Source organism: Uloborus diversus, unplaced genomic scaffold (genome assembly GCF_026930045.1).
Source record: "Uloborus diversus isolate 005 unplaced genomic scaffold, Udiv.v.3.1 scaffold_1247, whole genome shotgun sequence".
Classification (NCBI taxonomy): Eukaryota; Metazoa; Arthropoda; class Arachnida; order Araneae; family Uloboridae; genus Uloborus; species Uloborus diversus.
The window spans coordinates 29997-44038 of NW_026557929.1; the positions used below are offsets into that span (position 1 = coordinate 29997).

General features: G+C 33.8%; 1 pseudogene; it reads right to left on the minus strand.

Annotated features, from left to right (window-relative positions):
• Positions 1 to 10658, minus strand: part of LOC129232533 (L-2-hydroxyglutarate dehydrogenase, mitochondrial-like) — a 34617-nt pseudogene extending 23959 nt beyond the window's left edge.
• Between the last annotated feature and the right edge of the window lie 3384 nt (positions 10659 to 14042).

Genomic DNA, 14042 nt, shown 5'->3' on the forward strand with positions numbered 1-14042 from the left:
AATAAATCGGTTTTACAATTTATTTCAATAAAGAGAATATAGATATATAGAGATATATATTAAAAGAAATAAATATGCATCTTATTTATTCTAATCATGCATTAAAATGTGCAATATTATGCATACAAACTGTATGTGTACACTCATTAGTGTGCATTTATGCAATAAAGTTTTGGCCAGCTCTGTGTTGGTTAGATCCAGTTTTGGCCGGTTTTAACCGGTTTATGCCAGTGGCATGGCCAAAATAGCTTTTTTTTGTCCGGCTAAAACTACAACCCTGTCCCCCCACTCCCTAGTTACTCAAAATAGCCTAAAATGGTCTTCAACTTCCAAAAAAATTCCCCCCCCCCCACTTATAAGCCCCAGTCCCCGCCTCTGTATATACACCACACTTTTTACCGAATCGGAGCTCAGGAGATTAGAACTCACAAGAGTGTCCTTCGATGAAAGGATCAGAGAATCACCTGGATGTGCGGCTCCATCTTGCGGATGTCCTCAGGACCCAGCAACCGGATGTCCTTGACCCCGTTCTCCAGGGCCCTCTGATAGAGGGCCTCCAACCGGCCGATCTCTTCCGGTTCGACCGCAATCACCAGCTGCAAGGACAAACAGAAGGTCAGTGGCGAATTCAGGGTTTAGTTCTGGGGGTGGTTGAGATCATTAAAAATGTATGTCTCCTTGACATCACCAAAAGTTCATTGATGTAAACGAAGTCGTTTGAAAAAAAATTTTTTTTTTTCAGGAGGTATCAATGGCTAATGAAATTTTCTGAGTCACAGTCGAAATGATCTAAAATTTGGTATTTAGTGATAAAATTTTAAAATTTAAATGTCAGTAAAAATAAAAATAAATTTAATTTAATTTAATTTAAAAAGAAAATTTAGACATTATTTTTTAACAATTTGAAGGCAAAAATAACAGTTCTTGTTGATTGTAAAAAATATTGCCCATGGCAAATGCAAGTACACTAAATGTAAGTAAGAAAACCAGAAAAATTGTGGACTAATAGTTAAAAAAGGGAAAAAGAAGATAAAATTCTGAGAATTGACATTAAGCGCATTAATTAAAGAGGTCTGAAATTTTTTTTTCTCTCTTTCTTCTTATACAGTAAATAAATAAATTTTTTGAAAAGGCAGGGAAAAATTTCCGAAATTCGAAAGGAAATTTCGGAAAACAAGTATCTACATTACTATAGCAAATTCGTGTCCTGAGGGAAAACGAATAAAATGATAAAGATAGGATAGATATAGGAAATAATATATTTAATTATTTTATATTAACATACATACACAATAAAAAAATTCTAATAGAAAAAAAAATTAGTTCTAGTCTGGGGCGGCTGCAGCCTCATAGTCGCCCCTTTGGATTCGCTACTGCAGAAGGTCAATGACAAGGTCATGCACTCGCATTTTCCCCATTTGCTGCCGGATGAAGACGAATAACTTAAATGCCGATGGTTTGCATTCGCATGAATAAATTAATTATTTTCCCCCAGCATCAGTTCATATGCAATAGAATAGAGCGAGGAAAAAAAATCCAATTTCGAAAAAAAAGGGGTTTTAAAAGTAGCCTTTTAGCTACATCTTAGCCTCCAAGGATAATATCTTAAAGTTCCAAAATTGCTCCAAAAAAAATCTATCTTATTTGAGATTTTTATATGAAATTTAAAATATACCTATATCATTTTAAAAACATTTTTAGGTGTAAATATTAACTCTAAATGAAATCAGTACTTTCTAGACCCCTACTTCAGTAAAGTATTTTTTTTTTTTTTTTTAATACTCTAAAAACAGCAAAATAGACTAAAAATCGACTTTTTTCTTCTATTTTCATGCGATGTTGCAAAACAAATATATTTAATAATAATTTATTACATTACATTTAAGAACTTTTGCTGCATGTCATTGTTGTAGTTTTTTGTACAAAAATGGTACAATCCGATCAGGGCCGTAACCAGACTTTTGTTTCCAAGGTGGTTTTACCAAACATATTTTTTGAAACATTTATATGGTCTATCAAATTTGGTTTCAAATGTATTCTATTGATCTTTGTTACACTTTATGATCTAAATGGAAGGAGGGGCTGTTCTTACAAAACGTCATATTGTTACATAATAAATGAATTTCTCAATAACTAATCATAAACTACCATAAACATACAATGAGTTTGTACAATTTTTCAGTCATGCTAATTTCTTTTCCCAAATAAAACTGAAATAACACCGATAACAACAATATTATTTTTATCTTCAAAAAATAAATAATAAATAAAATAAATAAATAAATAAATAAAATAAATAATGGGAAGTATTTCTTTGGATGAAAAATTTCGGACAGGGTTTGAACCCTACAAACCATCCCCTTGTCTACAGCCCTGAATCCAATTAACGAGCATCCCGCAAAAATAATTTTTTTTTTCACCAGTAAAAAAGTGTTGATCATAAAATCCCGTAAATCCCTTTTACCGAATTTTCCTTTATGCAAGTCCAAATTAACATTACTCAACTTCAAACAGGGTTACCTTCTTTATAGGGTGGGGGGGGGGGGGACATGAATTTCCGAGTTTCGAAATGTACAATTCGTGTTCTTCGCAAGTGAGCAAAAAACATAAAATTGCAACTCCAGTTGAACATCATTGTACAATAATAAAAGAACCCACAGCAATTCCACAGTGTCGGCCGTAAAATTGCACGAAATTTAATTTAAAAAACTAACACATTTATTGGTTAACGATTTTGAAACAGATCAAAATATTTTTTTCAATACTTACCAATGTATGTAGAAAAAAAACTGATAAAAAATTTTATTTTAAGAAAAAAAAATATTTAACTCATGGAGTCAGATGTATGAGCTGAATCTGAAAAATGAGACTAGCAAAACTAAAATCTAAGATTCAAGTCAATGGCTTAATCTTCAACAATGAAACTACTTTTACGTCAAATGCAAAATATTGCAACTATAGTTTGAGAAATACCAATTTCAACAAAATATCAAAAAATCCATTATGGCAACATGTCGAAAATACCTCTGTTCAAAGGCTTGTAACTCTTACAAACATAAACTTTTGTGGCAATTTTTATTATTTTCATACAATTCAACTAATAAGTTTCAAAATGATACCTAATTTATGAGAGAAAAAAAGATTTAGAAAAATTGGTCATAAGCTCCCCATTTCTGTGGAATTTCCCCCAGCTCAAAATACACCTGACATATAACAGTTCTGCACAGAGAAGCTGAAATTACACAGCAAAACACTATTGATTTCTTAACATTTAATGAGCAGCCATTTGAAGGCTTGGTTATTATTGGTTGATCGAAAGGTACCAACTAGAGATGTACCGAGTACTCGGCAACTACTCGGTACTTGACCAATTTGCCGAGTATTCGGCACTCGACTAAATTTTTATCAGATACTCGGCCAATACAGAGTAGTTGTATAAAATGGAACATTTTTGAGACAGATTTTACAATTAATAAAGAAGTGCAACCATATAATATACTGAAGTCATTTTCAATTCAAATTAACAAGTCAAATTTAAATTTTGAGAATAATGAAGTTTGTTATGCTTCAATGGAGTCCATCTTTATTTTGATGTCCCCAAAGTTTATAACACTTATTTATTAAAAATGGGGCAGTGTAAAAAATATGAAATTTTTGTATTATTATGTTTGGCGGACTAGAATTATAACAGCTTGATATAATGTGTTTTAATTCCAATGTGATTAATCATACCTTTTATTCATTTGTTGATTTCTAATTTTAAAAATAACTTTTTTATAAAATTTTTTACACAAACAAAATCTCTTAAATAATGCATGATTAAATTTCAGCTGGAATTTTGTTTTAAAAACGGACATTTATTTTACGGACATTGAGGTCCATACTACTATTGCAATGAGTTCAAATTCATCGCGTGTGTGTCTGTGGTTCTTCTTTAAACGTAAGTGGAACTCGATAACTCGTTACTTGTACCAGTAATGAAAGGCCGAGTACCAAGTACTCGGCAACTCGACCAAAGTGCTACTCGCTACGTCTCCTAGTACCAACATGAATACTTGTGTGACAGGATGCGTCATTTGTTGTCTAGAGTTAAAAGAATGAATGAATATTTTATCTCTGGTGTCAACACTCCTAGTTCTTGGCCTCACTCACAATTTGAGTTTTTATTGATGGTACACGATTAAGATTCATCGACTGCACAAATGACCAGAAACTTTCAACACTACATTTTGCGCTACTATCATTACGCAGCGCCTTGGGTAGGGTAACAGTATGCAAGAGTCCCAAAAAGCTTTAGCTTTTATAGTGCTTTCCTTCAGAATAAAAAATCTTTATTTATCAAGTTTCAATTCTCAAAAGACTGCATCAAGACTGTTTCTATAGGAATTTCACTAACACAAAAAACTTGACATTTGTGGCACCAAAACTCGAGGAGATATTCGAGTTTGAAGTTTTAAGGGGACATACAGAAGATGAGACTGGAACTTATCGCCCTTTCAGAAGAATGACAGTTAGTCAAAGTAAAAAAACTAAGTACTTATATTTTTCATTGCTATTCAAAAATAAATGAGAATGTTATGCCACAATACTCAAAAACACACTACAAAACCTTGAAAAATTTGAAAAACCACTCTATACACACATATAATTTTAAAAACACTTGCTTACGGCCAGGGGCGGATACAGAAAAATCTTTTGGAGGGGGCCCTGGAAATTGAATACCCTCCCCCCCCCCCCCAAAAAAAAATGTTTCATAAGAAAGTTTTCATGACTTTATTTTTTTTTCGTTTTGGATCCCTTCAGGCCAATGAATCTACTTTTCCAAGTACATAAATATTATACACTAATATACTTTGAATGTGGATGTAAAACATCTTAATCGTTTCAAGTCAATAAAGAACTAAACCCTGTATATAATGTTACTGAGATGATATGCAATGAGCGGTTTTAATTAGGAAAATTGTCATTATGATTATAGCACGAGGGCAAGGTTATTAAATAATCCAGTACCTCATTTGAGTGTTTTAAATTAATTTACACTTTACTATTATATGATAAAGAAAATCATAGTTAACCAATAATTAACATTTTTAATAAAAATGTTAATCATTAGTTTCATCATAGAAGAACTGATATTACGCTTCCTTGAATTCCAAACCAGCGAGTTAAATGTATTCTGCCACTTTGGCCAACAGCTCCAGTGTTTCTGATTTTGCAAACAAAAATACTTTTATTCAAAATATGCTCTGTGTGTTTTGTGTTCTTTTTAAATAATTATGAAAAAAAAATCTATAGAGAAGTCAATTAAAATTTTTTTAAAAAAAATTCTTAAAATAATTGATCCTTTTGGGGGGGGGCACGGGCCCCCAAAAGGTGTTATTGATGGCGAATGAAAAGTGGCGTAAGTCACAAAACACTGCATTTCATATCTCGGGGAATATTGGTAGTACTAATGACAAACTTTTTGTGGTGGGATTATTTTTCAATAGAGATTATTTCCCTAAATATAACTTAAAGGACTCGGGGCCCGTATAAAAAGCTAAATTTTGTATTTTTTGACTCATTTTTATTTTTGCTTTAAACTTTCAATATCTTAACTCCGCACCTGATTTTGAACATTTTTGCAGTGGGAAGTATATGCATCTAAGACTGATGGCTGCGAAGATAAAAGTCCTACAGGTTAAAATGTATATCATGATATTGTAACGGATCCAGTGCAGCTTCCAACTTTCTCGAAAGGACGACACAGTTCTTGATCAAAAACACAGAAATTTATTTACACTACGTACAGGAAAGAGCGTCAACAACTGCTAAATGAATCATCTGCAATGAAGCCAATATCACTCAACACCGTAAACTCAACGGTTACACACGTATTTACCTCCAAATATGCAAAACAACACAGCGAAATGCCTCGCAATAAACAGAGCTAATACACTCCCGGTACACATTCTCAATCGAAACTAAACTTTTTATCCTGCGTAACGGCTTTTTATACACACCGAAAGAGAACTCTCAAATATTCCACAAGATTCCCGAAAAATCGTAGACCGTTGTTTTATTTCTTTTCCATTCACAAATTTTATCATTCAGAAACGAGGGGACGTATACTTCGGCCGAATGTACGGGGGCCGTATATTCATTACAAGAAACTATTTACAGGTTACGTTACTACAATAATTACTATTTACAGAATTTGTAACAATATATATCAGCGAACCCTGGATATCAATAACAAACAATCGATAAAATGTGTCCGATCGAGCCCTGGATTTGCTCACCTTCCCGCACTTCTTGTAGGGGATGTTTTTGTTGGTGCAGTACTGGTAGGCCAGGTCTAGGCCCTCCACGCAGAGTTTGGCCTTCAGGGAGCCTGGGGTGTAGTAGAGGCCAGAGTGCACCACCCCACTGTTGTGCCCACTCTGGTGCATAGCTGCGAGGAAGAGTCAGAATCATATCACAGTCAGAAAGATCATGCAGTAGAATACATTCGTGTATAAAACATTAACTTGACACATTGCATTCTGTTTCTGATGTTTTCTCCGAAATACCATTTTTCTAAAAATACAGTTTTGGACATAAGGGTTTTGGACAGGATGGTAAAAACCAGGGTTTTTACCGTGGTTTTTACCCTAGTGTCCAAAACCTTGCCAACCATGTCCCAAAGTGCCCCGCCTTCCCCTATACTGCCGTGTGCAGGTAAAGGGTAGTAACTGCAATTTTTTCGTTTTTCATTTTTTTGCACATTTGTCATCTATTGTACATTAGCTGTATTGTTCAAACTCGCTTATTTGGTTTCCGCTGAAAAAAAAGCGCGAAAAAGACATCTAATTCTAACATTTCCCTGTTGTTTGTATTAAATCCAAAACGCGTTTCTTCAAATATCTCGAAAACTGATTTCTGCAGATACTGCCGTTTACCTGCACACGGCAGTATAGGGGAAGGCGGGGCACTTTGGGACAGGGTTGGCAAGGTTTTGGACACTAGGGTAAAAATCACGGTAAAAACCCTGGTTTTTACCATCCTGTCCAAAACCCTTATGTCCAAAACTGTATTTTTAGAAAAATGGTATTTCGTGAGAAAGCATCAAAAGCAGAATACAATGTGTCAAATTGATGTTTTATATTGAACATTTATTCAATGTGAATATTCAATTTATTTATGCAGCTGATTTTAATCTAGTTACGTAGAAGTTGAATTCTCAATTAAAATTTCAATTTGTATGTATGAGTTTATTTATATTTTTTTTATTGATAATAGTAACCAAATTTCTCAATGTTTATGCATGTGCGAATCAAAGCAGGGTTGGAAAGTTGTTTACCATCCTGTTCACGTGTCCAAAACTTTTTTTTTCTTGAGAAGCTATATTTTGTGAGAAAATATCAACAGAAAGATCAAAATGTGTCAAAATTACATTTAGTTAATATTTTTATTCAATGTGAACATTCAAGTATGAATATATGTGTAACTTATTTATACAGCTGACTTTAATCTAGTTACAAAGAAACTAAATTCTTCATTAAAAATTTCAATTTGTACCCATGAGTTCCCCCCCCCCCCCCCCCCCCCCCCCCCATTAACCAAATATTTCGACATTTAAATAAAAGAAAGTGTTCAAAATGTAGTGCAATAATTGACTTGAATGCAATAAATTACAATTTTTTGTAGTTACAGAATGTATTATATTCAAAATAAGAGTAGCATAAGTTTTAAAGTATAAGTGTCCGATCATCAATTTCTTGTTCTTTAATCTAATTTTAAAAATAAGTTTCATTGAAACATCACGTAAAACTTATTTGCAAAAACCATTAAAAAAATTAAGCCTTTTTTTTTTTTTGCACCTAAATATTGCACATTTAATAACATTATTTTGAGTTATAAATGGAACTGAAATGAGTTGTCTTGGTAGTGTTGTGAATTTCCTTTCACAACTCTACCAACTGTTACATAAAGAAGTTTTTATTTAATAGAATTATTGGCAATTTGTTTAAAAATATTTTTGAATGTACATTTTGAAGAGAAATATTACCAAATATTCATTAACTAAGCCTCATTAATATCTACATTTACGCATTACAAATATTGCAGTAAATACGAATTAATTATATTACACTCCTTTAGCTTTAACATACTTATAGACAGTTTAAGACACTTTTGGACAGTTTTGGATGGTAAAAACCACTTGTCCTGTCCTAAACCAGTTTTGGACAGTCCAAAACCCAACCCTGCTTTGGGACATACCCCACCTTGGGACACCATAAATTTCAGCTTTAATTTTGTATACAGAAATGAGTTCTCTTAGGACACCATCAATGACAGCAGGATCTATTCTTCTCGGAATTTCTCACACGAGCTGGAAAAGACCGATCTCATTTTCTTTCTTTCGAAAGGTTCGGAGTTACATTATTCGGTGTTTTCGTTGTTAAAATGTTTAGTGGGAAATGAAATAATTTCAATTGCAGCATGTGAGAATTAAAACATGTTCTTTCATAATACAGTAGAAAACAATTTAACGCGAAGCTGAAAGGACCGGAAAAAAAAATTTATGTTAAAAGATTTAATATTTAAGTGCACAGTACAAAGTCCGGATCGCTACACCAGTTTACGTAAACCGATTTTTCATGTTGAGCGTTTTCGTGTTAAACGTATTTCACTGTAATTTTAAGGTATTGTACTGCTAAGCTTAACTTTTAAAAAGTTGACATATAATTACATCTTAAGTGGGGCAGTCGGACACTGTCCCGAGCTGCTCCACCAATGTACAGTGTACAGAAAAAGCCCAGTTCATTGTACTTAATGAATCTGATGATTTTGAATGAACTAAAATTGAGAAAATGGTCACTGTTTCACAGAAAATTGATTTTTCTTTGTAGGTAAAGTATTAAAATAACAGAAATAGTGAGATCCAGAAAAAGAAAATATCAAGTTCCCTGCTGCTGATGCATCTGTTGTTGAACCGAAAATGTTCTTAGCAATAATATTTCAATTATTTAAGATTACATTTATGAGGATTATTGCTGGTGTCCCAAGGTGCCCTACTAAATAATGGAGTAAAATAAATTTTTAATTAAAAATAATTGTTTAAAAAACTGAAAAAACATGTTTTCGTAGCAAAATGAACTAAAAAGTGAAAAATAATCTTTGGATGATAGTAGTTGTCCAATCACTTAATTTTAATGCAATACAAAAAAGCGTGGGGTGCTGTCTGTTTACATTTTTGCTTGGACAACAAATGGAAGAAATTCAAGACAACTGATAAGAAGCCCCCCACGCTTTTTTGTATTACATTAAAATTAAGTGATTGGTCAACTACTATCATTCAAAGATTATTTTTCACTTTTTAGTTCATTTTGATACGAAAGCGTGTTTTTTTAGTTTTTTAAACTATTATTTTATTTTCTTCTTTTTAGTTTAACTTGTTTTACGAAAAAATATTCATTTCAACGTTGTTCAAAATCTTTTATAGTCATGAAATTTGCCCAAAAAAAGCTAATCCATCTCAGTCATCGATGTATGTGTGCGGGAATTCATATCTACATTACTTTGAAAATTTGAGATGCATTTGAATAAAAGTTTTGTTCAACAATGGTCTGATCAGCAATGAATTTCCAATTGAAGGCTCACCTAAATTTTGGCATGAAATGAGTTGAAAACAATTATATTTCATGTTCTAATTACCTTGGAACATTGGAATAAATTTGGTCTGATGCAGAAAAATGAAAGGTTTTTGTAGATATTTTTAAATAATTTTTGCGAGCATTTTTAAATGTATTTTTTAAAAGTTTTCCTTTTTCACATTGTTGGATTTATGCCAAAATATTGATTAAAATTGGAGGAAACTAACAATTAAAAGAGTTAATGAATTTGATTATAGAATATTGCATTGTCATCGGGTGTGAGGTCGCGTGCCACATTTCAAAAGAATCCGATCGCAGGAAGTGGGCGAAATTTGAGCTGCAAGATTCCATTACAAGATACATACATACATACATACAGGTGAAGCTAATAAAAGCGTGTTAAAATACAAAAATGTCTAAATTGCATGTTCAGCTAACGTTGGTGAACATTGGTTTGAAAATAATTTTCTGAAAACAATTATCTAAAAGGTGCCCCACCTTCCCCTACCACTGAAAAGTTTTGAAGGAATATAGAAGATTGTTTTCTATAATAAAATTTCAGTCAAAAAGAGCTCTTTTTCTTGAATGAAAGTGCTCTTTTATCTGAAAGCAACGTGCTCTTTTTTTTTTTTCTGTCTACAGGAAACACTATATAATTGTACTCAAACATATATATGTCTGCATGAATTCTACGCGGCAAGTGAAAGAGCGAGAGATGACGTAAATTATCGTTAAGCACTGAAATCTATCAGCCTTAAATATGCCGACTCATTAGTCAGCAACCCATTACCAGTGGCTTTTTCCTTTTCGACGAGCGCGAGTTTCAGACCGGGATTCCTCAGCAACAGTTCTCTGGCGGTGGCTGTGCCGATGATTCCACCGCCCACCACCACCACATCGTATGCGAGCCGCTGCATACTTCACCACACGAACATATTCATCTTCCTCGAATGGCGAAAATCCGATTTCAAAGTCAAAATAATCGCTTCGTCGCGGCGCCCATGCTTGTTTACAAGAAATGGAAAGTCACGTTTTGTTTTACATTAGATGCTTTGGCGCCAGAAGAGGGTGAGAGTTTCATACGTTTGGATCCTTCTTTTCAATATGAACGCAGGTGAGGGGGGCGTGCACTACATTGGACTGCAAGACTTCTTTTATGCTCGAAAGATTAATAAACAGCTAATCTTTTTCTTAACTATTGAACTAAAGCCAAACCAAGCCAGTCATTTTAAAAAAATTTATTAGGTCCGTCCTTTTAAATTTTTACAGGGACAACTGACTACAACTGTATTTATGTCGAGGACTGCATACTAAGTGCCTTGCCTCCATTATTTTATTTACTGATAGATGGCAGCACCATCACCGGATCGAACAGTTAATGAGAATTTAGAACTAGTCCAGAAGCTGATAGCTACCTGGTGCTCGCACCCCCAGAGGTATCGTTTCACTTGGAGGACATGGAGACCCGAGCCTATTTAACGTCGCCAGTCCCCTTTAATGACGACGGTGGATCTTCGACCATCGAGGTTCGAACTCAGAACCCTCCGGCCCCGAATCCGACACTCTACCGATCGGGCTACCACGGCCCCGCAAGACTTCTTTTATGCTCGAAAGATTAATAAACAGCTAATCTTTTTTTAAAACTATTCAACTAAAGCCAAAACAAGCCAGTCATTTTTAAAAAATTCAGGAGGTCCGTCCTTTCAAATTTTTACTGGGGAGGGGGAGACGTAAAGGACTTTAACCCCTCATATTGTATATTTTACCAAAAAGAAAAAAACAGCATGAATCAAGCAAACTTACATGTAAATATTAAGACACCCGGCAATGTGTCGGCTGAGTTCGGAAATTAGAAAATAAACGGGTGGTGCATCTGCCAGTGTGTATCTTACATGAACCATTTCAATATAAGGGGGGGGGGGGAGGGGGGTAACCATTTCAATGTAAGGGGGAAAAAAGGGAGGAGGTTGGAAGTAGACTTCCAACCCCCTCCCTTTTTTCTAAACTAATATATATCTACATGCTTGAAATTGTAAGTGTCTAATAACGTTCCATCCTAAAATCCTAAATTTCGTAAATATAATTCTTAATTATTAAGATCTTAAAAATACCATTTTTTACAATGAATGATTCGCTCATCAAAATGGTTACTCACTTCCAAATGACTCACATACTTAAAATTTGGCATAAATATAAATTTTAATGCATATGTGATGGAAAAAAACTAAGAAGTCAAAAAAACTACATAAATACAGTAGAACCTCCCTTAAGGGACACCTCCGAATAAGGGCCACCTCTGTTTAAGGAAAAAATTTTCTGGTCCCATTCCCTTTGAATTGGGACTTATATGTATTTACCTCTAATTAAGGGACACTCTGTTTAAGGGACAGTCACAAAGTCAAGAAAATGCTAAAAATAATGTATAGACTTTTAAGAAATAGTGAATTTAGTGGAATTCAGGTTTCACTTTCCCTGTAAAAATTAATTGAGGTAAGTTTGACATAAACATATATGAAGAGAATAAGTATTGAAAGAAAACTTTCCTAAATTAACATGATGCATGATTTGCCCTTTCAACAACTTATCCAAGTAGGTTCAGGGCAAACGGAGTGTGCACAGCAACTAATTAACTCTGTATATGAAACTTTAAAAAATTGAACATTAATTGTAATTCACATAGTATTTCATTGTAAATTACATACCATAAAACAAATATATGTAATGAATTACTTCAAAATTATTTCTATATGCTACAAAACTTATTCTTTACTAAATTTTTGATTAAATTTAAATTCATAAAATAATATAAACTTAGAAATTTGAATAATTGTGAATTTTATTTAGCATATATGAAATATTTTCAGTATTTAATAACAATTGTTTAATGTTTATTGTGATATTATATTAATAAGTACACGGCATGCATCAATTCCGATCACCTCCGAATAAAGGACACCTCTGTTTAAGGGACAAAATGTCTGGTCCCCTTAGTGTCTCTTATGGAGAGGTTCTACTGTATTGGAGAATACTACGCTTTTTCCTATGAGCATCATGGCACGATCACTACACGGTGCGATTTCAAAATGTAGCGAAAAATAAATCAAAACAAAACTGCTAGTCAAACGGACAAAACAAGGTTTTATTCGGGTAATCTCGGTAACTCTGGGCTAGTGCTGGAGGGTAGTGCAGGGTTAGAGCAATTCTGGGTAGTTCTGGATATGGGGAAATTCTGCGTAGTTATGGTGTTTGGGTAAATCTAGGGGTCTGGCGCAATTCTATATAACTTTGCGTTTTGGGTAACTCTGGGGTTCAGTAATTCTGGGTAAAAAATACCGAAAACCCCAAAAATACCCAACCCCGAGAAAATAAAATAAATGTGTTACAAATGGCGCATTGAAATGAAACACAGACGTAATCCTTCACAAATACAAATAGTAGTTACAGTCGCATCCCGACTTACGCGAGGGATGCGTTCCAAGACCCCTTGCGCAAGTCGAAATTTTGCGTTGTGGAACAACGCATGTTTAGAAATATTTTACAAGCATACCCAATTATTTCAGACCTGTGTTAACACACCTCCAATTGTTTCAAACTATTTCTTCACTATATATTATAATTTCTTTTGTAAAGAACTGACTTTTTACTGTATTTTAGAAAAAGAGTTTAAATAAATTACTGTTATGAAGCACAAAATCAATTATCAATGAGAGACATGAATTAAACAGTATGGTACTTACATTAAGTACATTACATTACTGCATTTATACCACTGAACATAAGACATCGTAAACTTAATTACATTTTTTTAGATGATGAAGATGATGATTTATGCATAGTTTGGGGACACCCCTCTTTCTGGCCTCTTTTATCCACAATGCATGAGCAGCTTCTATTTCATGATGTTTGTAGTTTGCTTAGACACTACTGTGCGAGCTTCAGTTTTAAAACTAAGTTCTGAACGATGACGGATTTGCTTTTCTTGAATTTTAATTGTACGTCTCGAAGATTCACTCATACCTAACTGTCGTGCTACCTTCGAAGAACTTTTTAACTGTTCAAGCATATCGAGAATCTTGTCCTTTTTTTGAATGCTCAGAAACTTTCTCTTTTTCTTATACCATTTGCACTAACTTTAGATAAAAAAGCGCGTTTGGGAGCCATTCTATTTTATTAACCGACTTCAAAAAGGAGGCGGTTATCAGTTCATACCGTATGTATGTTTTTTTTTTTCGTTTGTCCACTCATAGCGTCTCACCTAGTGAACCGATTTTGATGATTCTTTTTTTAATGGATAGGGGATGGCTCAACTTAGGTCCCATTACTTTGTTTGACCATATTTGTCCTTTAGAAAAAAAGTTATGGGCAAAAAACCATAAATTTCATGCAATTTCCCTATTAAATGATATTGTAGCGAAGTTCGCACTT